Genomic DNA, 26,120 nt, shown 5'->3' with positions numbered 1-26,120 from the left:
AAGACAACATTGGGAAATTATCCGTAGTTCTTAGTTGAATTAAAGAAATCGTGAATAAGTGGAAATGAGAGTGCAAGAAAAAACAAATGGCCGCAGGCGCGATCTGAACCAACCTCCTCGCATTACGGGTGCAATGTTCTCACCAACTAAGTTATCGGGGTGCCATTTCCAGTCCATTTTCCGGGGTATTTATGTTTCTACTAAAACTAACCCTCGGAGTGTCAGACAGTGCCACCGCTCATGGCCTTGGCTGCGGACGTGGAACTTCCTTTCTTCCATCGGCCTGATGTCGACGCGATCCTTTTGGGTGAAGGCAACTGGTAAATAAACCCACTCATGCTACCTAAAGGCATCAAATCTGTCGGATTCGAGATCCTCACTACGTAATGAACAAAAAGAAAGGAAACCGAGTCGTATCAGAAGAAGCCAACAAACAATGACACCAAGGACAGTATTGGCAATATATATATGTATAGTTTACAACGGTGCTGATTTGATCAAGTTCAAACAGTTCAGGCTTGATGATGGTGAATAGCATACTCTGTGAACAAGGCACTGAAGGAACACGAAGAAATCGAGGACACAGCACTTTTGTTTTCGCATTTCTTCAGTCCCTTGTTCGCGTAGTGTGCTATTCACCTATTCACCACACACACACACACACACACATATATATATATATATATATATATATATATATATATATATATATATATATATATATGTATATATATATATATAAATATATATATACAGGTTAATAATACCCGCGGTGTTTGCTCAGTGGCTATGGTGTTAGGCTGCTGCACACGAGGTCGCGGGATCGAATCCCGGCCACGGTGGCCGCATTTCGATGGGGGCGAAATGGGAAAACACCCGTGTACTTAGATTTAGGAGCACGTTAAAGAACCCCAGGTGGTCAAAATTTCCGGAGTCCTCCACTACGGCGTGCCTCATAATCAGAAAGTGGTTTTGGCACGTAAAACCCCATAATTTAGTTTTTATACGTTGATACATTGTACCTTCTACAGTTATATGTGCGTCACCACCCTGCGAATGCATTTTATTTGCCTTTTCGTCCAGCACGACTCCAATGGTCATTTGGATTGCTCTTATACGCTCATAAACTAGCAGTATCAGTGTATCTTTTGCGAGAAGCCGCAGCGATAAGCTTACACGTGAAATAATGAAGCGGCAAAAATTGTGTGCTTCGTTCAGCCATCTCACACTCAAAGATGCACTTCACATAACGAGTTAATCTTCCCGAAGAAAGTGAATCACGCATGTGTAATGGCGATTATTTTTCCCTTTAAACACCAGTCGTCAAAAAAGAAAAAAAAAACATTTTGTTGGTACACGGCTCTCGCCTGTCATTTCTTATTGTCCGTTTGTGTTTTGCTGCGCTACCATTTGACATGTTTCGGGAGAACGCGATAATATGCGTATAATATTTTCGAGTGCTTCTACTCGCACTAGTCATATCATAAGAAGCCAACAAACACTGACATCAAGGACAACACAAGGGAAATTACTTGTGCTTAACAAATGAAAAAATGAAACTATAAATTAAGGGAAAATAAAGTCGACGAAAAAACAACTTGCAGCAGGTGGGAACCGAACCCACAACCTTCGCATTTCGCGTGCAATGCTCTACCCATTGAGCTACCACGGCGCCGTGTACCCACCCACAAAATACTTCAAATAGGCGAAATTCATGTTCCACGCAGGTACCTGCGCAACGGAAAAAACAAAAGCCTTGGTTTAACGTAATAAACGAGAAGAAAGGGGGTTAATCGAGGGGCCCGATTTTTATTAGTCATACCATAAGAAGTCAACAAACACTGACACCAAGGACAACACAGGGGAAATTACTTGTGCTTAATAAATAAGATAAAGAAATGATAAATTAATGGAAATGAAAGTGGATGAGAAAACAACTTGCCGCAGGTGGAGAACGATCCCACAACCTTCGCATTTCGCGTGCGATGCTCTACCAATTGAGCTACCGCGGCGCCGTTTGCCCATCCACTTTCTAGGGTATTTATGTGGTATTTCAGCCGCAGGCGTCACGAGACCGTGATCTTTTTTTTTGGGGTGAAGGCAACCGGTCAATAAACACACGCATGCTACCTGAAGACATCAATGTTGCCGGATTCGATATCCTCGTTATCTAACAAACGAGAATTACGGGGGTTAACCGAGGGGCCAGATTTTTTTATTAGTCATATCATAAGAAGCCAAAAAACACTGACACCAAGGACAACATGCGAAGGTTGGGGGATCGTTCCCCAGTTTCTTCATCCACTTTCATTTCCATTAATTTATCGTTTCTTGATTTGATTTATTAAGCACAAGTAATTTCCCCTATGTTGTCCTTGGCGTCAGTTCTAACGCGACAGCGTAAAGGCCAGAATACATGGAGCGAACTTTCACGACGAAGTTCGGGCGGCAGAAAATCTGCCACGCCGCGACGCCGTATGTTCGTCGGGCTGCGCTACATGGAGCGAAGACACGGCGGCCGCCGCCGATGAGTCGCTGCGTTGTTATCGGCGTGGCTGGGCAGTTTAATTCGCGCTAAGCTACTACTTTAAATATAGACGAGGCAAATGCGCTGTAGTGAAACACATAAAACAAAAAAAAAGAACTTTAACGACAACTATTATCGCTTTTGAATTGCGGAACACCCTAAAAACGCGTAAAATTTTGTTTAGAAATGATTTCTAATGTTTTTTATGTGTTTGAGACATTCATGTGCCGATGTAGTTTAAAGAAAGCAGCGATGCTATGCGTTGTGTCAACACTGGGCGGGTAAACAACTTTCGCCTTTCTAACTCCGCGGCTCTGTTCTGTGGCTCAACGCGCGCGCGGCCGAAGCAAGCAGACCCGAAAGTAGCGCACGTGAGCTTGTCTAACCATGGCTGTTATTAACTTAGTAACCGCTTTGGATGCCATGAATACGAAAAGCGGGAGACCGGCGTGAACGATAGAGCGGGATCGGGATACACGGACAAGCGGGGAAGCCTAGCCTGAAGTCGGGGCGGATAGTGAGACCTGATTGGCTCGCTTTGGGGCGCCGCTCGTTTGCCGCTTCCGGTATCGTCGCCGCCCGACGAACTTTTCTGCGCCAGCTGGATCGGCGGCGAACGACGTTTTCTTCGCCGCCGCGCGTCGCGCGTACGCCGCCGGGCGTCAAACGCCGACTATTCGTCGCATATTCGCTCCATGTATTCTGGCCTTTAAGGAGCTCGTGTCGCAGAAAAGCCGGTGTAGTCGGCGTCCGCGGCGTTGGCTGTGAGCGATAAATCCCGACAGGCACTTCATGAATAAAAAACAAGTTGCAAGGTGTGCAGAGTGGGAATCGAACCAGGGTGTCTGGAGTGTAAGACGGAGACGCTACCACTCAGCCACGAATTCGATGCTTCGTAGCGGTACAAATGCGCCTGTAGTGAATGCGGTGTTGCCTCAGAAACGAGCCGTAGAAAGTTATACTGCGGTGTATATCGGTAATTATGAACATGTAACTTACAGAAGTCGCAGTTACACGAGTAGCGAAGTGCGTTTCCGCTACATTTCTTCTGCGCTTTCCGCACACACAGAGCCATCTTGCGGCAAACACAGAAGACCCCCTCCTCTGAATGTACGGCGCTGCCCCGACAGGTGGCGCGCCACGCGTGCATTGGGGTTGTGCGGGGACCGGTGCGAGGCGCGTCGCCGCCCGTACTCCCGCTCCCCTGACGACGTTTCGCCTTGCTCCCTCACGGGTTGCAGAATCAAGCGTCCTTCCTTTCTTTAGATCACTATCTGTCTATCTCTCTGCCCGTGCCGAGCACGACGTTTGGCTGGCGTGCATCGTTTCCCCCTCCGAGACACCGAGTTCTTTGGTTCGTTCCGCTTGCTCAGGCGCACGTTTCGTTGCCGCGCCGAACGCTGCGTTGCTCGACGCTCACCGCGTCCGATGCGGGGCGCCTCGTAAGTGATTGCTGCGCCGTAGCCCATTGTCTTACACCCCTTGGCGGGTCGACGGGAACGCTGTCGCGTTCCAGTCTTCAAGGCGAAGCTTAAGCGTCCTCCAATTTTTTGTTGACTTCTTATGGATATGAGTATAAAAAAAATTGGGCCCCTCGGTTAACCCTCTTTCTTCTCGTTTTCTACTCGCACTAGCAGCTTTGCAGCAAAACAATGTTGTATACTTACAATAAGCTTAATCTTTGCGTGCATTCACAACCGCTTGTATAGTCAAAGTAGTTTTGGTAGCATAGAAGCCGCCTTGCCCAAGCAGCAGAGCTGATAACTAGAGTTCGGGCGAATATCACTTTCTCGAATATGATTCAAATATGAATAGTAAGTATCGAATACGGCATCCAACAGCCAAACGCAGACACATATAATAAGAGCAGAAATGTTCATTTCGCTATAATTGGGTATCATACTGATATTAATCAGTGCAAAAGATTATCTCTCAGGGACAATGGTTCAGTTTTAAATGCAAGAACACTTCGTGTCAATAAAAATACTGTGCAAATAACATTCTACACATCTTTGCAGTTTGACTGCAACTAAATTTTCAAATAATCAATGGCTACTGTGTGACTACCATTTAAAGAAAGACTAAATGAATGGTTTCGAAAAAAGTAGAATAACAAGTTGTGAAAAGACAGAAAGGCGAGAGCCTGCTGCACATTTGGTAATAGATGACGTTATACGATCGGGGTCGGACATCTTGCGAGACATAACGAGCCGCAATGGTAAGTACACGTGTGGCGCTAAGGCGACCTCCTCACTGAGGCGCAGAGGCACACGCTTCTTTCTTTTCGCAGACGCGCACTTGCGGGGCAAGTCCTCGCGATCCGCAACAGCGTGAACGCTCCTCCATCGCTCGCCGCCGCAACCGCCGCCGCCGCCGCCGCCGCTGCTGCTCCGACTGTGACGTCATTGCGCTGAGCACGCGCGCCCGCTTGGCGCGACAGCAGTTACTAAGCCTAAAATTCTGCAGACACTTTAGGCTGCCTACGTGTGGGAATGCGAGCGCATTATTCCGTTTGTGGACCTCGGAACGTCATCAACGCGCTCATTTCACACGCTCACGACGTGACGCCACCTCCTCCGCACACGCCACGCGCGCCTCCCAGTGACGGACGCACTGGTCAGTCAGATGGCTGCGACGTGAGGTGTGCAATCAGGCACGCACGAGTCACACACCTTTAGTCAGCCAGAGCCGTCGAGCAGTCGTGGTTTCAGGGAAACGTGCACGTCTCGCACCCCTGAGGCCCGGGTTCGATTCCCACCCGGACCTAAATGTATGATATTTTTTTTTTCAGAGGCACTAATTCACCTTGTTTATACAGGAACCTCCCCGAGAAATGTGAGGTCAACGCGAGCACTTTTTAGCGTCTTCTTGCTCTTTGCAGCGTCGGCCTCTTTTCGTCAGGGCGCAGTTTCACCAGGGGCACCGCCAACATATACCTAAGCCTTTTTCTAGCCTTAGAATACAGTTGAAACATTTGTGTGCCGTGACACATGTAAAAGAGCCGGTTGCAAGGATAACACCATGGTGTTCTAGAGTAGTAGATAAAACTGTTACCTGTCTACACTGCCAAAACAATAAATGACTCACTACAATCAAGACACAGGTCGTCATTTATTTTCCCCCGCGAAACACACACAAAAAAAGGCTTGGATTACGTAATCTCGCTACTGCATTGACTCATGTCGTTGTTTCAATTCTGATAGTTGCAACACTTAGTTTAGCAGACGGAGAGCAATAACCAGAGTCGGCTGTCGAACCTTTAGGAGTCGGTTGTCGCGAAATAAGCTATTGAGTTCGGATATTCGAAAATACCGAATAGTTCTCTTTTCGAATACGAACGTGACAAGTTAGTGCGTAATATTTGATTCGTATTCGAAATGTCGAATATTCGCACAGCCTTTACTGGTAACCTAAGTCTGCGTAACTTATTGACCCGAATTTGAATAACATTTAAGCGGACTTCGCGGGTCTCTGGGGTTAGCTTATATGACGCATATCTCAGAAAGTGACCTCCAAAATTTTCACCGTGCCGTACACAATATCCAGATACCGAGGCCATGGGAAGGTTGCGCTGTTTCTCAACGGTTCGGGTTGTGTATTATTGTGTATTCGGGAGTGGTAATGGCGGCATGCTCTTCAATTACAGCATCACGAAGATACACTTCTGCTTTCTATTTCTTATTTTTTAATTTTTTATTATCACCACCACTGACCTTTACCCCTGATCAGGCCAATGAGCCACCCTTGTTTTCTCTCTCTCTCTCTCTCTGTTTGCGGGCTGTCTATGACACATGTGCATGTATTTCAAGCGTAGACATTTGCAGAGAAGTTGTACATCTTCCTTAGGCTTTTACTAAGTTTTTCCCTGCCACTTTGATTTTGAGTATGGAGCTCGGCTTCGGCGTTATTTCGAACGAACAGAGCTTTTCTTGCACACAAAGTGCGCATGCGCGAATGTTGCGCGCGGTATGTGCCTGTCTAGGCAGCGAGTCTGAAAAACGTTGCATAATGCAGTTTTTTTTAGTGAGCTTTGCCGCAGTACAGCGCTCAATGCTGGTCAAGCATACGTGACGTATTGCGGTGAAGCATATCAAAAGTGGAAAGAGGACACTGACGCGAGATTGGTATGTGTTCCCTGGTATGTGCTCCTCAGTTATACACTCGCAGTGTGAGAATGGAGACACCCAATAAGCGTACTGGCAAGCCTTCAAGGCTATTTTAGACGTTGTTGTAGCAATTTGGATCCTTTGTCTTGCCCGTCTTACGCACCCCGAATATGAGACCATAGCGGTACATAGTACGCGTCCCTTAAGTTATACATGCGCTCAAGCACCGGCTCCGGTCACAGACCGAGCACCGAACTGTACCGGCAGCCATTCAGAGTTGTTTCTAACATTGCTGCTTCGATTTAGGCCCCTTGTATGTGGGGAAAGAAGTGCGGCCGTAAGAAACTAATATTTTTTGTTGAATAAGCCGATGTCGTGCGGTTCATGTTTTCTGAAGTGTTGAATTCTTTACGCAAGAATAGCTATGTTCGTTTGTTCGTTTCTCGTCCAACTGCTTTTTTCACGTGCAACTCAAGACGTTCTATTTGCGGCGTCGCTGCTGCCCTTCGTTTCCTTTGCATCTTTTTTTGTTTGGCAACGGCTCCTTTCAGGGCCTCGCAAATTGCATCGGTAGGGTTCGTGCCATGCTATAACGAGCGCGATTCCTCCATGTTCGCCTCTTTTAAAGAAGCAAGGCCATGACCCCAAAACAGAGGACTTCCCTTACCACGGCAAATTAGTGGCCCTTTTTCACTTTTAATACGCTTCATAACAGAATTAAACTGTATTGTATGAAAACAGACATTGTAAAAAGCGGCATTATGCAAGGTTTTTTTTAGGGCCTCGGCCTTGAACAAGAATAAGAGTACGAAAAAGACGGTGCAATGCGTGTGGTTGAACTCGTGGACGCCAAAACATGCGTGATTATATTGATATGGCGCGTCGATTGTCTCCACGTTTGCAGGTCTAAAACATCATCTTACCAACTCAAGTCCCTAGATCCCGTGAGCGCAATACAGAGGTACCTTTATTTGAAGTACTCTTCAGAATTTTTCACGCGGCGTTATATTCAACAACACCAGCAGGCACGCGAGCAGAGACAAGGCCGTTCATGAATAATCCCACCGGTGCCAAGCACTGTTGGAGTCGGTTTAAGCGAACAGTTTTTTTTTTGATGTAGTGGGCAGTGGCCTAGTTAGAATTATGGCTGATAGTTGGTAGTGGGAAGTGCTGCACCGTGACTAGAGTTCGCAAGTCCGCTCTGCATACCAGGAGCCAGCACCCATAAAGTAGGGAGAAGGGACAAATTAAGCTTAGCATATGCAGGCCTACCAGTAACAGTAGTCACCGTTCAAGCCTATAGCATCTGCAGCCGTGTTTTCCGTTTCATTATTCTGGCCACAAAGGTGAGAGCAAGAAATCAGTTGCCTAGCTTGATCAGTGCTCTTTATTCTTCCGCACCTGAACCGCAGGCAGTATATAGTTCATATTTAGCTTCGAAACTTCGTTTGAGACATTTGTAACTTACCACAAGGGCCAGAGGACAGATGTAGCGCCAGCAGATGCAGAAGTAAGCACTAGGAAACTGTTCTGTCATGAATCGAATGTCAAGACGCAACCTCGCCGTACCTGCCGGAGATCAAAAGAAGTGGTCGGCATAATCACTCGACTTCGCGATAACCATGTAAACATTTTCAGTAAATAGTGTAACATCTAACTGCAATTAACTGTGTATTTTGTTCTCTTAAAACAGTCCTACACAATAAAATTTTACACCATTTAGGTTGTTTTTGATTTGTAACAAGGTGACACCTTATGCTGGAATGCAAAGCCCCTAAAATGAGCGCTGCGGCGTTTGGTGGTATTAGTAGCGAAATATAAAGCAAGCTTTCCTAAGCATGTCCTGCTCATTAACGTTACTACTCTCGAGCAGCTTACGAATATTGTGTGCTGTGAGCTGGAACCCGTGTGTTCTGCGGCTCTGTATCTTGCTGTCAGCGATGCGATAGGCTCACTCCTATGGTTCATCTTAAAAATTAATTAAATTGTGGGGTTTTACGTGCCACAGCCAAAACACCTCGGCTCTCTCGCATATTGCCATTCAGCTTCGCCGACGCCGAAACATTTATTTTTGTTGCTACCTAATGCTTCGCTTAACAATGGGAGAACCTATTAGGAAAACTGTTAAGAACGAGCAAGGTGGCTCTAGCTTTCCACGTATCTCACCGTATCCTTGGACGATGAGGATGACCTCTGCTAGAGCGATCCAGGGCAGCAGGTCGAGGTATATGGTGGCGTCAATGAGGCTGAGAATGTACAGGCCTCCCTGCAGAGGTCACCGTCAATGACAGCAACACACCTCAATGTGAACAACACATGCGGAATGGATGGAGCATAATTTTGCCGGTTATGCCTTTTATAGTGCTTCAGAATGCAGTAACTTGTTGCTCCCGCCTCTGTGTTTCCCTTTGCAAAGCAATACATTGCGTTTCGCAAGACCAGATATACTTAGCTCGATTTGCCAGAACCTAACCAGTGCTTTTTAAATGCGCCACTGTCACTAAATTTGGGCCGAGCGCTGATATTCGAATTATACTGAATGTTCTAAGATTTCACAGGCGAAGATTAACGAGATACTATCCCACAGCAATACGAAGTCATCTGAACCATAAGTTCTGGCCACTCGGGTAAACGACTGCCGGTCTCCACCATATGATAGTCGCTCACTTGAGCTGTTATTTCACTTCAGTGGATCGTACCGCCAAGCGGCGTGACCACGTAGCTTGTCGCTCAACTAAATGTTACTGCTAGTTTTTCTACAGTTCGCCGTTTCTGCTGGAGCTGCATTCCGACGTTTCGGAAAGAAGCGGTCTTCGTCAGGTGCATTGCCGTGGTCAGCGAAAGCACAGAAGATGTAGCTTTTGAACTGGCTGCCACCAGGAGGCGTGGCGCGTATCATCACCACTAGGGAATCTCTCGGCATCTTGCGATACCGCCTTTGCTATAAGAGCAGACTGCCAGCCACCTGTCCTTTCACTTGGCAGTGGTGACCACGCTGCTCGGCGCTCAACTAAAGGTTGCTGCTTGTTTCTACTACAGGTTAGTGTCCATTGTAAATATACATTTGCATTTCTATTTATACTATTTCGTTGCCACTGCCAAGTTTGAGTGTGTATTTGCTTGATTCGTGCATCAGTTGCTGTATGTTAGGATTGCCGATATGGCTAAGGAACTCGCAAAGCTGAAGGAAGAGATAAGAGATGAATTTCTCAAAGAAATTAAACAGGAATTCGAAGCTTTCAAAGACGCATCAGAATGTGACCTCAGGAACGAGATCCGGGAGGTGCGTATGAGTAAGGGTATTGACTTTCTGCATGAGTTAATCGAAGAAATGAGACAAAGGCTCAATTCTGAGCTCTCAAAGAATGCTAGTCAGGCAAAGGAAAATGATGAACTGCGCGCTAAATGTGCTGCTCTGGAAAACAAGAAAAGCAGCAGAACTCGAAAGGCGACTCACAAATTCGGAGCAGTACTGACGAAACACTATTCTGGAAATACAGGGCGTTGTAAACAAAGCAAATGAAGACCTTGCTACTATTTTCTCTGATATAGGCACTGTAATCGATGAGCCAATCAGTTCATCTGACGTTGAGTGTTTTCACGGTGTTCCAACACGCAACCCGGATAAAACAAACATTGTCGTTCAGTTTACATCTAGAGCTAAACTTGACGCCACCTTGAAGAAAGCGAAGAAAACAAGAATCACGAACAGTGTCCCAGGATTAGACTCTACATGCCCCGTTTACGTGAATGAACATTTGCGCCCAGCGCTAAAGAGGCTGCTTGGCATGGCAGTGAAAGGGAAATATGAACATGAATGGAAATCAGTGTGGACCAGCAACAGGAAAATCTATACAAGAGAAAATGATACCTCTGATGCCGTACAAATATCGGAAGAACGTGATCCTGCTAGGATTGCGTCCGCTGTTTCTGACATGACTGGGAACACTCGCTAAAAATTGCCATGGAATATCATGATTTCATGTTACCGCATCGTTTACAATTACAATCTAACTCTAGCATTTCCGTTCTACACTTGAATGCTCGATCTGCAGTCAACAAACAAGAAATCATTAGTAATTTTTAAAATCTGTTTTCTTTCAAGTTCGATGTCATTATGCTAACCGAAACATGGTATCATGACAGCAGTGTTCGGCTGTACCTTGATGGCTATGCTTATTGCGTTTTAAATCGCACTGATAAGCGAGGAGGGGGTGTAGCAATCTACGTCGCGTCGGGTTGGAACTGTGAAGAAGTATCAGAATTTTGTAAAACAACATACGAGTATGAAGTTTATTGCTTAAACATTACTCCGACATAATTTCGGTCGTATATCGCCCTCCAAATGGAAATATTTTTGACTTTTTAAACTTCTTTGATAATTTACTGGAATTTGTTTCTGCTAACGAATTTCGGCTTGTCTGCCGGGGAGACACTAACATAAATTTTCTTGAAAATACTGCTCCCACACTGGATGTTACTAATAGACTTAACTGGGCGAGATTTGTCAACCTAATTAGCACACCAACTCGTGTTACGTTGTCTTCGTCTACATGTCTTGACATTCTTATCACGAATATTGACACGGTCGTAGAGCATACTGGAACAGTGATGTAGGACGTCAGTGATCATTGTCCTGTATTTATGCCATATGGTATCAATGAAAACGAGAAAAAGTTGTTGTGAGTCAAATGTGTTTGTTATACAAGATATAACTGATAGAAATATGTATCTTTTTGAACGCAGAGTTTGCAATTATGACAGGGCTTTCCCATACGAAATCAGTGCTGTAAATGTCGCGTATTCCAAGTTTATTTCAGCGTTTCTACAAATCTAAAGCACACATTTTCCTTTCAAAAAGATTAAGCACACCAAAAAGATAAGAAAGCCCTGCATTACAAAGGAGCTTTCTAAAATGATAAAGGTAAAATGATAAAATGGTAAAGACAAACTTTACCACAGATTTCTTACTACACGCTCGCCTGAGAGGCTGGCACTGTTTAAGAAGCACAGAAACAAATTAAATACGGAACTTAGACGCTCTAAGAATGCTTATCATGAGCATCTGTTTGCAGACGCCACTGGTAAACATCCTGAAGCCTTGTGGAGAATTATCAATAAGGTTCTTGGCCGCGAAAAGCTATCTCACCAGACAAGATAATCTATAATAACAATGAAATTTCAGGTTTAGCGCTTGCAAACCATTTCAATAAGTACTTTGCAAGTATAACCGTGCCACAGCAAACTCGGCCTGATACGTCATCGTTTCTTTCCGTTTCGAACCGCTCATTTTTAAATCCCACTAGTGAATCTGAGGTATTTAGCACTATTATGAACCTTAAATATAGTAAAGCGCTTGACATCGATGATATCCAAATAAAACCTATAAAATACGTTTTAGAATACATCACTCCTGCTTTAACGCATATATTTAATCTAGCTTTACAGTCTGCGGTATTTCCAGAAAAAATGAAAATGAGTAGGGTAACTGCACTTCTTAAAGGAGGCAACAGAAACGCCTTGTCCTATTACAGACCCATCTCAATCATTCCAGTATTTTCCAAAGGATTAGAAAAGCTTATTTTTTTCTCGCTTGTCAAACTTTCTCGACAGACAGAACTTTCTATCTAGTGCTCTGTTCGGCTTTCGCAAAGGCAGGTCAACAGAAACTGCTTTGCTCACACTCAAGGAACATGTACTAAGAGACACAGAAAGAAAGCTCTTCACGTTGGCACTATTTTTTGATTTCAGTAAGGAATTTGATTGTATAAAAAATAAAATTTTTCTGTGGAAATTATCAGAGAATGGGCATTAGAGGTACTCCCGTAACATTATTTCAGTCTTACTTTACTGATCGAAAAGAACGAGTATGCATAAAACACGAGAAGTCAAGTTTTGTTCCTTTACTAAATGACGTGCCACAAGGGAGCGTACTAGGTCGTATGCTTTTTAACCTCCATATTAACGACATCACTAATATTGAAACAACTGTAAAATGTATCGTGTATGCCGATGACACTAAGCTTCTTATTGCTGGGGCGAATTCCCAATAATTAATGGGAAAACGTAATTATCTACTCACTAAGCTATCTGAATGGTCAGTCGCTAATTGCCTAAAAATAAACCCTACGAAAACTAAAGTAATGTTATTTCGCTCAAAAAGCAAAGTTCTTACTAGTAATCAAACGTTAGTGTATGCTGGTAAAGAACTGCAAATAGTTGATGAACATCAAATATTAGGCATCACTTTTTCTTCGCACCTTACTTGGGATAAACATATTGAAAATATCTGCACAAAAATGTATGCTATCACAGGTGTTCTGTCTCGATGTCGGCGTCTTCTTCCAACCAAAGCAAAACTGAACATTTATTATGCCTTATTTCCTTCCCATTTAAATTACTGTAGCTTAGTGTGGGCGACTACAGGAAAGACGAATATTATGATAATGCTTTCTTTGCAAAAGAAAATGATTCGGCACATTGACAACATGGGCTATCTGGAGGCAACGCGGCCTGCATTCTTAAAGCATAAAATTATAAATATTGAATATTTCTACACGTTTCGCCTTCTAAATTCATTTTATTTCTCAAATACTGCCTTCAAAAATATCCTAGTGTCAGTGCATCTTTGACACCAAAATTCAATTCTTCCAATACAAGACATAGTTATACGTGGTATGTTCGGTGCTTTCGTAATAAATATAGCCTACAGTCATTGCAACATAAACTGTCATACATTTTAAATAAATATCAAGGTACATGTACCTCTTCATCCAAGGAACTGCAAATGCATTTTGTAAACATGTGATCACTGATTGTTTATCGTTTTCAGAGCCAACTGTGTTACTCATATTGTAACCCATACACATATATTTCTATCTTCTAGTGTAACGAATATGCTGTTTTTAGTCTGTATTATCTAGTCTCTATATCAGAGCGAATTGTGCTAGCTTTTCCTTTAGTAAGCCTTACAACACATACTCCCTTTTTTTTCAAATGTGTTTTTTCTCTCAGTCTCTATATTATTTTCGGTCTTATTCTGCATTTATGTAATTAATTTATTCTGAGTGTCTAACAATGTTACGATTTTTGATGCAACCACGATGCATGCCTTGTAACGGACCACCGGCCCCGTCAAGCTGTTTTTCCAACACCTGTCAGCATTTGGGATCCACCAGAACACTTGTAATTCTGGAAATAAAAAAAAAATCTATCCATCTAAACTTCTCCTGTCTTCGTTGGCCCGTCTGGTCGTCAATAATATCTTAGTTTGCACATCGTACATCGAATAAAAATATGTGAAACTTGACAATGTCTTACACGCTGGCTTAACTGATAACGGGGCCGCCCTAACGCGATGACCAGATGATTTTTCAACCAGAAGGACAACGAGTGGTGAGATCTACGTTTAAAGAAAGTGAGACCAAAAAGGAATGATGGTCTAGAGAGGTAGCTTGTTGATCACCTACTATCTCCCCTCGCTGTCCTACTGATGCTGCAAGGGCCATAGCGCGAAAAAAGAGAAAAAATATGCCGCGGTCATTGCCACTCATGTCCGTAGGTGCAGAGAAGTACATAGTCCTAAGAATGTCACATAAGCTTTGCGGGAATGCACAATTTAGCTGGAGGAAGTTCCCTGCAAGAAAAATTTTCAAATCCTCTTGTACTGTTGTACAAATGCTAATAAAGAAAAGATAAAAAAGCGTATACGAGTTTCCCGCAAAGGAAATCCAAAGCCCCATTGGTTTCCTTTGAAAATTCGCGTTATTGGCGCGGCTGCTGTCACTATTTTAGGCTGCTAAGCAATAACTCGACATACCAGATAACATACCGATGTTTGCAGAAACTGCACCTATGAAAAGTTAGTAAACACTGAGTGAACGAGGGACGCCTCGCTCTGGAGCCAACGCTTCTTCAAGTGGACTGGCCGTCTGTCAAACATATATAAACACTGACAAAGCCAATGCTCTTCCGTCCAAATGCTTTCCCCGGGCTGAGGAATGCTTTGTTCGTCCACTCGTTCGTATACTTGAAAGGCGTTACACGTGGCTTAGCAGTCCAGTAACCAGCCCCATGCATCTTCTGCATGGTTCTGGCACACGTAAGCTTTGTTTGAAGTCAAAACTGGTTAAACAGTGGTCTTGCAATGAGAAACACTAGCGTGGGGAGGGTTTCAATCATTGAAGTATAGAGACTATCGAGAGTTTTTTCGCATCCCCCATTCGCCTATTTCGCGGCGCTTACGCTGGGCCATCTGTCCGAGTTCCGTGAAATGGCGTACTTACACCGGTAGCTGTCGGTAGGGAAAAGCAGAATAGTACAGCACAGGTGGCGAAGCTGAAGCGCGTCCGGCGGTCCCTTATGGACGGGTACATGTCCTCGAAGGCCGACATTGCCGTCACCAGGTAGGCCGACTGGCGAGAAAAAGAGTTGGGAGACGCGGTCAACATGGGAGCTCGGGATAGTTGGTTCGACACTTGGGATAGCAAAGCAGTGCGAAAGACATGGACAAAAGGAAGGTACAGGACATGGATAGAATATAGGAAGACCGAGGACATTGCCATTGCATACACGGAAGAAAGGAAGACACAGGACATCGATAGGATGTAGAACGTAAGACATAGGGCACCGACTTTCGAAAGGAAAACATAAGATACGGATAGGACATAGGAGAGAAGACTTAGGCCATGCGCACGAAATATATGAAGGAAAGGACGACATACGACATCGATAGGATATAGGAGATAATGCGTAGGAGATGAACATGAATGAAATGGACTAAAAGAAGACACGATTAGCATACGGAACATAAGGCATAGGGTATGTTCAAGAAAGGCATACACGAAAGGAAGATATAGGACATGCATAGGATATAGAACATAAGACGTAGGACCCACACGCGAAACACGCAGTACCTAGATAGAATATATGACGTTAGACAAAGCTCATGGACACAAAAGACATGTACGAAAGGACACACATAACATAGGATACAAATGAGCAAGCTCATGTCTTAGGCCATTCCTTCGCCTAGGTCTCTCGCACTGGTTTGCCACCGTGGCAGCGCAGTGGCTATGGCCCTGCGCTGCTGTGCGCGATGTCGCAGGCAGGATGCCGAAGCGAAGTATTTTCGGATTAGGCTCAGCTTCAGCTCCGTAGCGAAAATTGTAACAGTTTAGCCGGTTCAGAGTATTCTGAACCAATTTGTTCGAGTTGAAACGGGTTAAACGATTTAAAAAATATATTGGGGCGCCTTCTGTTGAATTATGCGCAATAATTTTAGGGAAAGTAGTTCCCTTGGCTACTAGCTGTGTAAGACCGTTTCCTCTTACAGGGGCGTTAACTTGACACACGCCATTGCAAAAATGATGCGCGATATGTAGCTGTATGTCGGGGATGGAATTTGAACATTCAGCGAGATTTTTTATGGCGCCCTGTGCGCCTACGCAGTGGTGTACCGCGATACCGGGCTCCCAAATGTTCTCCTTCGTTGAATTTTTGAAGTTACCCTCGCGCGTTATCTATACCGTGCGAAATGAATATCTCATCGGCTGTTAGGTATCCATGCGTTACATGATCATTTTATTTCCGCAGGTCGGCCAGTTCTAAGAGAACGTGTAATATCATGGTAAGAGTAGTTGCCGAACCAGTTCGTAATTCGCTAAAAATTGAGCAAGAAAACAAGACAGGACAAGTGAGGCAAGTGGACTCGACTCACAACTGGGTGCATTCCGCCCAAGTTTTACACGGGTGATGCTGAGTAGGAGCGAGAGTTATGTGGCGGTGAGGTTTAAGGTGAACAGAGAGATCGGCAATGTTGGCCACCAAAGGAGTGATGCATACTATATATAAGGTGGATGCCAATTGCGGATACCGAGTAGCTTTTAAACAATGTGAGTAAATGGGGGGGAGAGCGCAAAGTACTTGTATTTTTTCCCCGAAGGTGGCTTACATGTTCGGTAAAGGTTAAGTAAGAATAAAAAAACAACACTGAGAATTTTCGTTCATTGCGTTTGAGGGCACTACTTTTTAAAGGAAGAATGGGGTTACAAATTCGAATATAATTTTTGGCACGACCCTTAGAGAAGTACAGGAAGCACCATTTTTCTATGCTGATGGTGAGTTTTGTACGACGCGCCCTGCCGGAGATAACATGAGTGCCTCGCACCATTCCTTCCCTATCCGAGTGGTTGGTTGCGGAATTGACGGCCACCTATCGTCGGCGTATGCCTGCTTTGACACGCCGGGCGGTACTAGGAGATTGAAAGACCACAAACAATATTATTTCATGCATAGCACATGACATGTTGCGGAGCGCTCGCGGTTTCCATTTAAAGCTGTGGTTTACGCCTCGGTGGCGCTGGAGCAGTAAACGACAGTTTTGTGTTTGACGAAATATTTTGTTAACTGATGGCAAAGGTTTTTAGAAATGTTATGAGGTTTGAAAAAAAATATTGCGGTAGCAGCCATCTGACAATTCTCGTCGACGGTAACGCGTTAGCATTGAATCAATGTAACGCTACTACGTATTGTCACCATCGAAACAAAGTATGTATGAGCCGTGTACGGCAGCTGGACTCCTCTTTCCTGCTTCCACAAAGAACACATGGCCCAATCTAGCTCCGCCGCTGCGAAGCCTAAGCGTGGCCTCAGAAATGCACGGCGCGCCGGTGTGCGGCAACGCTGAGCAAGGAGCCATTCGGCACCCGGGCTCCTTTCTCATGCTTCGATAATTTATTGGCATTCCCTTGGAAATGGGGTGGTGACAAATAGCCACCAAGCCTGCTTGAGTTACACAGGTATGCTATATACGGGCTTTTCATCCTAGCAGCATGTCTTTTTAGACACGCTGCGCCATCTTGTGGCACTGGTGCAAATTACGCGCGTAGCCTCCGAGACGAAAAGCGCGGCGCGCTGGTGCCTGCGAACGCTGATAATTGTTCGTTCAATTCTCGCACACTCTGCGGCACATAGTAATCCATGTTGGCGAGGGGCTCATTAAAGAGCATAGTGCATTCGTGGGGCTGCTCGCTAAAGCGTTGGTGTGAAAGCCGTTCATTGGAAAGCGGCACGTACCCAATGCATTTGTGGCGCAGCCTGCTAATGCGTCGGCTTACTGTCCTTGAGGATCTTTTCTGAGGTGCATTCGATTCCGCTCAGCATCGCAGAGAATTAGACGATCTTCTTTGTCATTGCAGAAAAGACACATTTGCAGTGTGACATACCTAGTTACCGAAGCTGACGTCAAAGATGTTTATTAAAGAGCGGCACACACCTGCTGCCATATGTGCACTAACCGAAGTTGGCATCAAAGAGGTTTATTGGAGACTATAGCAAAGACCGAGTGGCATATACCCGGTACTACAAGTCGGCTTCAAGGAGTTCCCATGTCAGCGATAACGGCGTTCATTGAAGAGTGTACATGTTGCCCGCATACTGAATGACTAATACGTTATCTATTAATGAAAAAAAAAACTGCAGAGATTCTTTTAAACGATGATGAGTTTTTCGAACCAATAGGAAGGCAATTAAGTTATAGAGTGATTGCAGAAACTTCTGGGCTGCAAACTTTGCAAGACATTTTAGGTGGGGCTTGTACTGACCTAAAAGAGAGAATCGCATGTTTCTATGGTAAGAATTTAAGAGTTTTGCTAACGAACTAGTCGTAGCAGTACGAAGCGAGAGCAAAAGATGGCGCACCATTCATCCAGCTGTGAGGAATGTGCGATTGATATGCAGGTTTAGATCGAGGGTTACTGAGCGCTGCGAGATCATTGGCGGATGCGAGTTGTAGTGACTATGCACCATGCGTATCTCCGCCAACCAGGCCACAAAGTAGGCCACGAGTGGAGCATGAGGCTGCTGCATAAACTGCGACGATGACAAATATAGAACAGAGATTCGTGCACTTCTCCGCTGCTACCAATTCTGAGGGGTGAAAAATAAATGTATCCATTAACGTGTGGTAATAGGTCTAGACAGTACCTGGCGACAGTGCGTACGGCTTAGTCCGCCAATGAGATCACAGTGACGAGTGGCGTGACTGTTACAGAGGTGACACTCCATCCGCTGCGATGACGCGACACAAGAGACATCGTCTACTCTCGTCAGCGCAGGGAGCTGTACGCGCGCACAATTTCAACATACGTGACCCTGAGCTGAACCTGTGGTCGAACCAGTTCGGAATGGTTACTTCAAACAGTTCCGCTTCAAGTTCGGTTCCATGATGGCGGAAAACATATCGGTTCTGTTTCGCTTTGGCTGAATAGGATGGTTCAGCTCCGGTTTTCGGTTCAGTTCCGGTTCGATTCAACACCCTGCACGCGGGCTTCGTCCTGGCCGCGGCGGGCCGACGTAATGATGCGGCTGCCATGTAATAACGTCGATCCAGCTGCTTTGATTTCAGAATCAATCAATCAATCAATCAATCAATCAATCAATCAATCAATCAATCAATCAATCAATCAATCAATCAATCAATCAATCAATTGATTAATACATTTATGAATCAATCACTCAATCAATCGATCAATCAATACATCTATGAATCAATCAATCAATGGGAATCCACTGGCGTTTTTTGGGCGCAATTTGGCGCGAGCAGGCCTTCTCACCACGCCGCTGAATGCCAGGATGGAGAGAAGCAAGTAGAAAGCAATGCACCAAAGCTCGGCGTGGCTGAAGTGTTTGACGCTTTCGGGGTACGCCACGAACGCGTACTCGTACCCTGCATAAGAGCCAAACAAAATGAACCGACGTCAAGCGCTATTTTACTAAGAGGTGCTTTACAGATTACACATAAGATGACGCTATCGGCACTAGTTTTATTTCGTACTGTATTGTTTTATGGCATAGAACAAAGGTGAGCTCACTTTGCGGCAAAATTGCCGCGTGACAGGCCGCTCGAGGCAGGTTGCGTGTATACGCGGGCTTCTTTCACGCTGGGGAAAACACTTTTATGTAACACGTATTCAGCAACAGAAAGTTGTACCGGGTGTTTTTCATGCTGCTCTACAATTTTCTCATTGACACTTTTCATCTAACTATAATATTTGAGAAGTTGACTAATTAAGACTGATTACCTAATTAGGTGGAATGAAAAAATTCGGTAATCTCCAAGGGACGGCAAACAACATTATCTTGGTTGTGTCCAGCTACGTACATTCGCGTATTTTTATACTGTGGCTAAAGTTAGCTGGCACACCCTGGATATGTACATTAGCGTCGACGACGGGACCACCACCCCGAGGAGCCGGAAGAAACCAGACACGCGTGACGTTTCGACGAAACCACCACCACGGGAGAGTGGAAGGAAAGGAGATACACAAGCGCTTGGAACGCCGACAAAGAGAGGACGGTGCGAACGTAGACGTGGCCGACACGGGTCAAAGTCTATTATCGGTGCTTATGAGCTGAGTATCTGATGCGGGTTCCATTTGGACACAAGATATTAAACTCATTTTTGGTAGTAGGCGGCGTGCTTGATGCCTGCGTCACCTCCGCCGTGGGTCGGCCGGGTATTGAACCACCTTCGGGATCAGCGCACGTTTCTGGCCTACGGACGTCGATCCGCTGGAAACTAGCCATATGTTCCGTAGTTTCGCTGTAGAAAAATTCGCTCTCCCCCTGAACACCCCCATATGAAAGAGAGGTGTATTGGTAGTTAGTCTTACCGGAAACGACGATGTCGTCGAGGTCTATGCCGTACAGGGTGGTGGCATGGCCGCTTAGTGACAACGCCACGCAGCCGGAGAGGAGGCTGAAGACGAAGTCACTTATGATAAGCTTCACAATGTTCCTGCACGCATGAAAAACGAGATCCTTAAGCTCTATCACGTCAGTATTCCTATACAGAGGAACCAAGAGCCGAGGCACAGGCCTCAGCATTCGTTTCGGCCGCTGTCGTCGTTTATGCACGCGATGCAACGTAGCCGCAATACTCCTTCACTAAATTACCTGGCCAAGAAAGGGGCAGTTAACCTGAACGGTTACCGCCCTCGTTTCGACTAGTTATCCTATCATTACATGTCACCTTTCACCTTGTAGCATACACACATATAAGTAAACAGTTTTAATTGCTTGACAATGGCTTTCATCATCCATTGGAACTGTAGAGGTGCGATACATAATTTAGGTGACATAAAAGACATAATGAATAAGTTCTCGCCAGTGGTATTTTGCCTTCAAGAAGCAGACCTACGGGCCAAGAACAGTCAAATCTTTAAAGGTTTTGCCGTTGTTCGAAGGGACCACGAACACTCTAGCCGTTTATCAAGGGGAGTCGCCATAGTCGTTCAGGGCGGCACCCCTACACGAAATGTTCAGTTGAATACCTCATTCGAGGCTGTCGCCGTCACCGTTCTATCGCAGAAATCCATCACCATTTGTTTACTATACATCGCAGCCAATACTCATTTTACTGCTAGACAACTGGAAAATCTAATACGCCAGTTAGTTTCCGAAGCCTTTTGTTTTAGTAGGAGATCTTAATGTTCATTGTACTCTTTGGGGCAGTGTAAAAACTGACCAAAGAGGGCAACTCGTCGAAGACTTCACTCTGTCAACTGACATCTGTCTTTTAAACTCAGGTGCACCGACCTACCTTTCATCGACTTCCCGCACTTTTAGTTGTTTAGATGAAGCTTTTTGCTCACCATTTCTTTTTAGTGATCTTAAACGGGAAGCTCTCGACACATTATATGGTAGCAATCACTTACCCGCAGTCATCAAACTCCTATCATCACCACAAACCTTAGTAACTAGGCCACGCCGGTGGAAATTACAGCTTGCTGACTGGCCGGTTTTTATGGAAAATGCGAAACTGAAAGTTGTCTTTTCACCAGAACTAAGCATTGACGAAGTTAACAAAAAATCACTTAGGTTATAATATCAGCGGCAGAAAAGGCAATACCCCAGACATCCGGTATTGTGGACAAGAAGCTAAATCCCTGATGGACAAACGAGCAAACTGAAGTGAAAAAAGAACAAAATAAGGCCTGGGCAATTCTGCGGAGGTATCCTACCTGTAGCAACCTTTTAAATTTCAGACAAGTCAAAGCAAAAGCACAATTTATTCGAAGAAAGGCAGAAAAATCGTCATGGCAAAAATACATATCTTCAATAAATAGTACAGTCGCATCCAAACGAATGTGGGACCAGGTGAAGAAATTTAAAGGAGAGTACTCATCATACACAATACCACTACTTACATGTAAAGGCCCACAAACAACACTAAAAGAACAGGCCAACTTATTAGGCGAGCACTTTTACAGCGTTTCCAGCTCGGCGACCTACTCACATACATCCTTACAATGTAAAGAGTCGGCGGAGAAACAGAGACTGCCCACCACTGCGGCTTCAAATGAACTTTGTAACAACCACCTCACAATTAAGGAATTGAACAGGGTTCTTTCTGCCGGTAAAAAAACGACGACAGGTCTTGACCATGTCCACTACACAATGCTGGCACACCTATCTCAAGCATTGGTAGATACACTTCCCAAATTTTTCAACAAGATATGGGAGCCTGGGGTAATGCCTATAGATTGCAAAAACGCGGTAGTTGTGCCTTTTCTAAAATTTGGTAACCCCGCAGCATTCCCTAGTAGCTATAGACCCATTGCACTAACAAGTTGTCTAGCCAAATCTATGAGAGCATTATAAACTAAAGACTCACACTCATCCCTGAAACAAGGAGCCTAATAGACAAGCACCAGTGCAGATACAAAAAGGGCTGCTCCACCACTGACCATATCCGTGCGACAAGAACATGAGATACGTGACGCCTTTCTACACAAATAACACTGTCTCGCGTTTTTTTTTATTTAGAAAAGGCCTATGATACCACGTGGCGATATGGAATTTTGAGACACCTGGCTGACCTGGGAATTCGTGGCAGAGTGCTAAATTGTCTATACGATTTCATGTCAAATAGAACGTTTCAAGTACGTCTCGGCACAGTACTTTCACGCACATTTACACAAGAAAATGGCGTTCGACAAGGTTTCATTCTGAGCACGACATTCTTCATAGTCAAAATGGACTCTGTTAATAAGATCATCCCATCATCTGTTATGCACTCAATATATGTCGACGATTTACAAGTGGCTCGACGCGCCTAAAACTTACCCACCTGCGAAAGAGAGCTACACAAAAAACTGTTACAGTTCTCTTCTCCCAGAAGCGAGGTTTACACTGTAGTCCAGTTCTCACATAGTATGGTACAACGCTGTCGGTCAAAGAAGACTACAAATTTTTAGGCGTAACTTTTGACACAAAACTGAACTTCCGGGCCCACACTGACACAACTAAAATTAAAGCAAATAAAACACTAAATATCCTCAAGGTATTATCGCACAAGCACTGGGGGTCGGAACGAACATGTCTACTGCGTATATACCGGTCCTTTGTACGTAGCATCCTCGACTACAGTAGTGTAGTTTATGGTGAAGCTAGGCAGTCATACGTTAAACGACTTGGTCCAGTTCATAATCTCGGCTTACGACTGGCGAGCGGTGCCTACAGAACATCACATGTCCAAAGTTTATACTTTGACTGCAATGAGCCCTCTTTACGACACAGCAGAGCTCTACTTACACTTTGCTATGTAGTGAGGGTGCGGTCATCACCACAACATATATGCTACAACATCGTAACGCAGTGCAAATCACGGGTACACTACACAAATAAACCAAACATGATTTGGCCGCTTATCTTACGACACAAATAATACTGTCAGACTTATGATGTTCCTCATGAAGTCCTGTAGGTTGCTGAAAGACCACCAAAATTGCCTCCGTGGAGCAATTTTACTCAGCTATGTGACTGGACACTAACACATCTAAAGAAAAAATATATTCCGCAACAAAACATAATACAAGAGTTCCGAGCTTTTCAAGAAAAATATAAAAACTACACGGAATTTTACAATGATGGCTCTAAAACACAATACGTAGGTGTCGGGATCATAACGAAAAAGTGGGAAAATAGCATTCGGAAAAATAATTTTTCTTAAGTCTTTGCCGCCGAAGTTAACGCAATATAGAGGGCAGTTAAGAATACTGCTACCGACAAACCGAAGAAGGCTGTTATTTATACCGATTCATGAGTACCCTTCACCTCCCGAGAGTGTTTCACATATGTAAAACTTTTGTTAGTGGTGGTACAGAATGCGGGCATGGGATTTCTGCAACACGGTGCCATGATTGATGTGTAAATGCTGTTAAGTATATCGTACTGTTATGAAATTGCTATTATTAAAAAATTGCAATAGGAAAAACCGTTCTTGGTGAATTTTTGCTCTCAACTGAAAGTGCGTGTTTGTTTCTCAAGCCTGGTTATTCGTTATATATATATATATATATATATATATATATATATATATATATATATATATATATATATATATATATATATATATATATATATATATATATATATATATATATATATATATATATCTTTAAATATTCAATGACGCTTGTGCTTACAATGATGCTTACAATTATGCCGCAGCTATTTATTATGCGATTATGAAAGCTTGATCTGGGATTTCTGGCTGGTTTTGTAAAACATTTTCTCTACCACGGTAACGTCGTGCGAAGCTGCAGTTGCACGACCCAAGTGAACGTAATAACTAATTCCGCGCCAATTTAAGCAACAGGCTTACGGTGACACCGGCCATGCGAAGGGCTTGTAGCTCGCATAGCAGGTGACTAATCCAATCCCAAGGCCCGTGCTGTACAGTAGCTGCTGCGTCGCACTCCTCCACGTCTGTCAGAAGAGGAAGAAGGGAAAAAATTACTCTCCATGACAAACAAGAGCGCGTTCCAGAACTAGCAAGTTTTTACACCGTCTACGTCAACAGCTAAGGAGACAGCTACGAGATCAAGCAATGAAACGCATCCGGAACCGTGTCTAAATATATCTGCTGCATGGCGCTGCTATGTGTCCAACAAGAACAATCTAAAAGAAAGAAAGCATATATTCCAGGCGTAATTGAAAACGTTGAATATGCGAACTTATAAAAAACACAAAACCGCTTACAATAGGCTCATTAGAAAGCGTGACTGCATTTTACTGTGCGCAGACGACCTTCCTGTCAAGTTTCAATAACGTCTGGCCAGCCGTCATCTTGCCTGTACAGCAAAGTAGCCAGCGCCATTTATGACTTCGATGCTGTTTTTAAGATCTCCTTTTTTGTCGCTTTTTAAGGATTAGAACTCGGCTTAAGATTGCCGTTGTCCACTGGCTGTATGTTTAGCTGTGAGCGACGGGTATTGGAAGATGCCTAAATCGCATCACGACGAAAGTGCTTGTAGCAAATGTGTCTTGGATTGCTCTGAAGCCTGCAGAAGTACCATGTATATCAATTGAAATACGATAAAAAATTGTTGATTGAAACACCTGACCGTGCAATCGTACTGTAACCTGTTCCTAAGCATGGGGTTAGCTCGAAGCATACGTTTTGGAGTCTGAATCAGGCCACATTTAAAAACACAGATGAACGTAAAAACGGAACAGCCCAATGAAGTACTTTCGAAAGCGTTCGCGTCTGAATTTATGTTGACAGTATAATTACAATCCAAGATGCGTAAACTGGAGGTGCCTTCCACAGAATGCAGCAGCTGTGCCTTTCTTACTTGAATTAAAGCGGTAAATACGGGCGAAGGAGGATACGTCTAATACCATGGTCAATTTTAATTAAAAAAAGAATTTAAAGCAGTGCATTAAAACGTAAATTACCCTGAATGGTATGGCCACATATACGTAGGGTAGTATTAGATTATCTACAAAGTACTGCACGACATTATTCTGTGACCGGAGCAGCAGTGGCAGCCATGTATTTACCAGTAAAGTGTACTGCATATGTGAACAAGGCAGATATAATATGTGCATGATGCAATAGCATAATATAACTCATGGTAAAGTAACAAATTAGATGTATACGCTGGTAGTTCAACATATGTGCAGATCAAAAAAGGTTCTGCATTGATTACTCCACGTTTTGCTCTCCAAATATGTTACGCGGTAAGTTATCCTAATCAAGTCTGCTATACTTAAGAGAAACAAAACGAGTACTTTTATTAATTTGTGCGCGCGACTATTGACAAAAAACAACTCAAATTAAGAAGGTGGATATTTTTAGCTGATAACGTTTGCAGATAATAGCCGTCGTACATAGAAAGTGGTTCCGTGTGAGAATATGAAGCGAAACAATTGTGAGACAAAGGTAACATACCGACTGTAAGCTCAACATAGGAAGTGCTTCAATACAAACCGAAAATCTGCTTCAACCATAAAAATGATATTCGAGTGTAACTTCGAAAGCCCATTTTTTGTTGTACAGCTTAGTCGAAACGGACTGAAGAATAGCATGAATAATAACAAGATCAATAAAAACAAAAGACGCCGACCAAGGTGAAATCATTAAAACCTTAACGGAAGCCTTAATCAAATAGCCTTGTTAGGTAGTAAACAAGGCTCCT

General features: G+C 44.1%; 1 long non-coding RNA gene and 1 pseudogene across 1 annotated transcript; one reads left to right on the top strand and one right to left on the bottom strand.

Moving 5' to 3' along the window:
- Positions 1-14,924: 14,924 nt before the first annotated feature.
- On the bottom strand, positions 14,925-24,362 carry LOC142577989 (uncharacterized). The gene is made up of 3 exons (XR_012827124.1): positions 24,302-24,362; positions 20,307-20,431; positions 14,925-15,047 (listed from the first exon to the last, which is right to left on the bottom strand). It is a non-coding gene; the product is annotated as an uncharacterized LOC142577989 (long non-coding RNA).
- LOC142580642 (U2 spliceosomal RNA) lies at positions 20,012-20,184 on the top strand (annotated as a pseudogene).
- Positions 24,363-26,120: the final 1,758 nt, after the last annotated feature.

The sequence above is a fragment of the Dermacentor variabilis genome, chromosome 4 (genome assembly GCF_050947875.1).
Source record: "Dermacentor variabilis isolate Ectoservices chromosome 4, ASM5094787v1, whole genome shotgun sequence".
Taxonomy (NCBI): domain Eukaryota; kingdom Metazoa; phylum Arthropoda; class Arachnida; order Ixodida; family Ixodidae; genus Dermacentor; species Dermacentor variabilis.
Note: the sequence above shows the minus strand (reverse complement) of the source record. Positions and strands in the feature narration are given on the sequence as shown.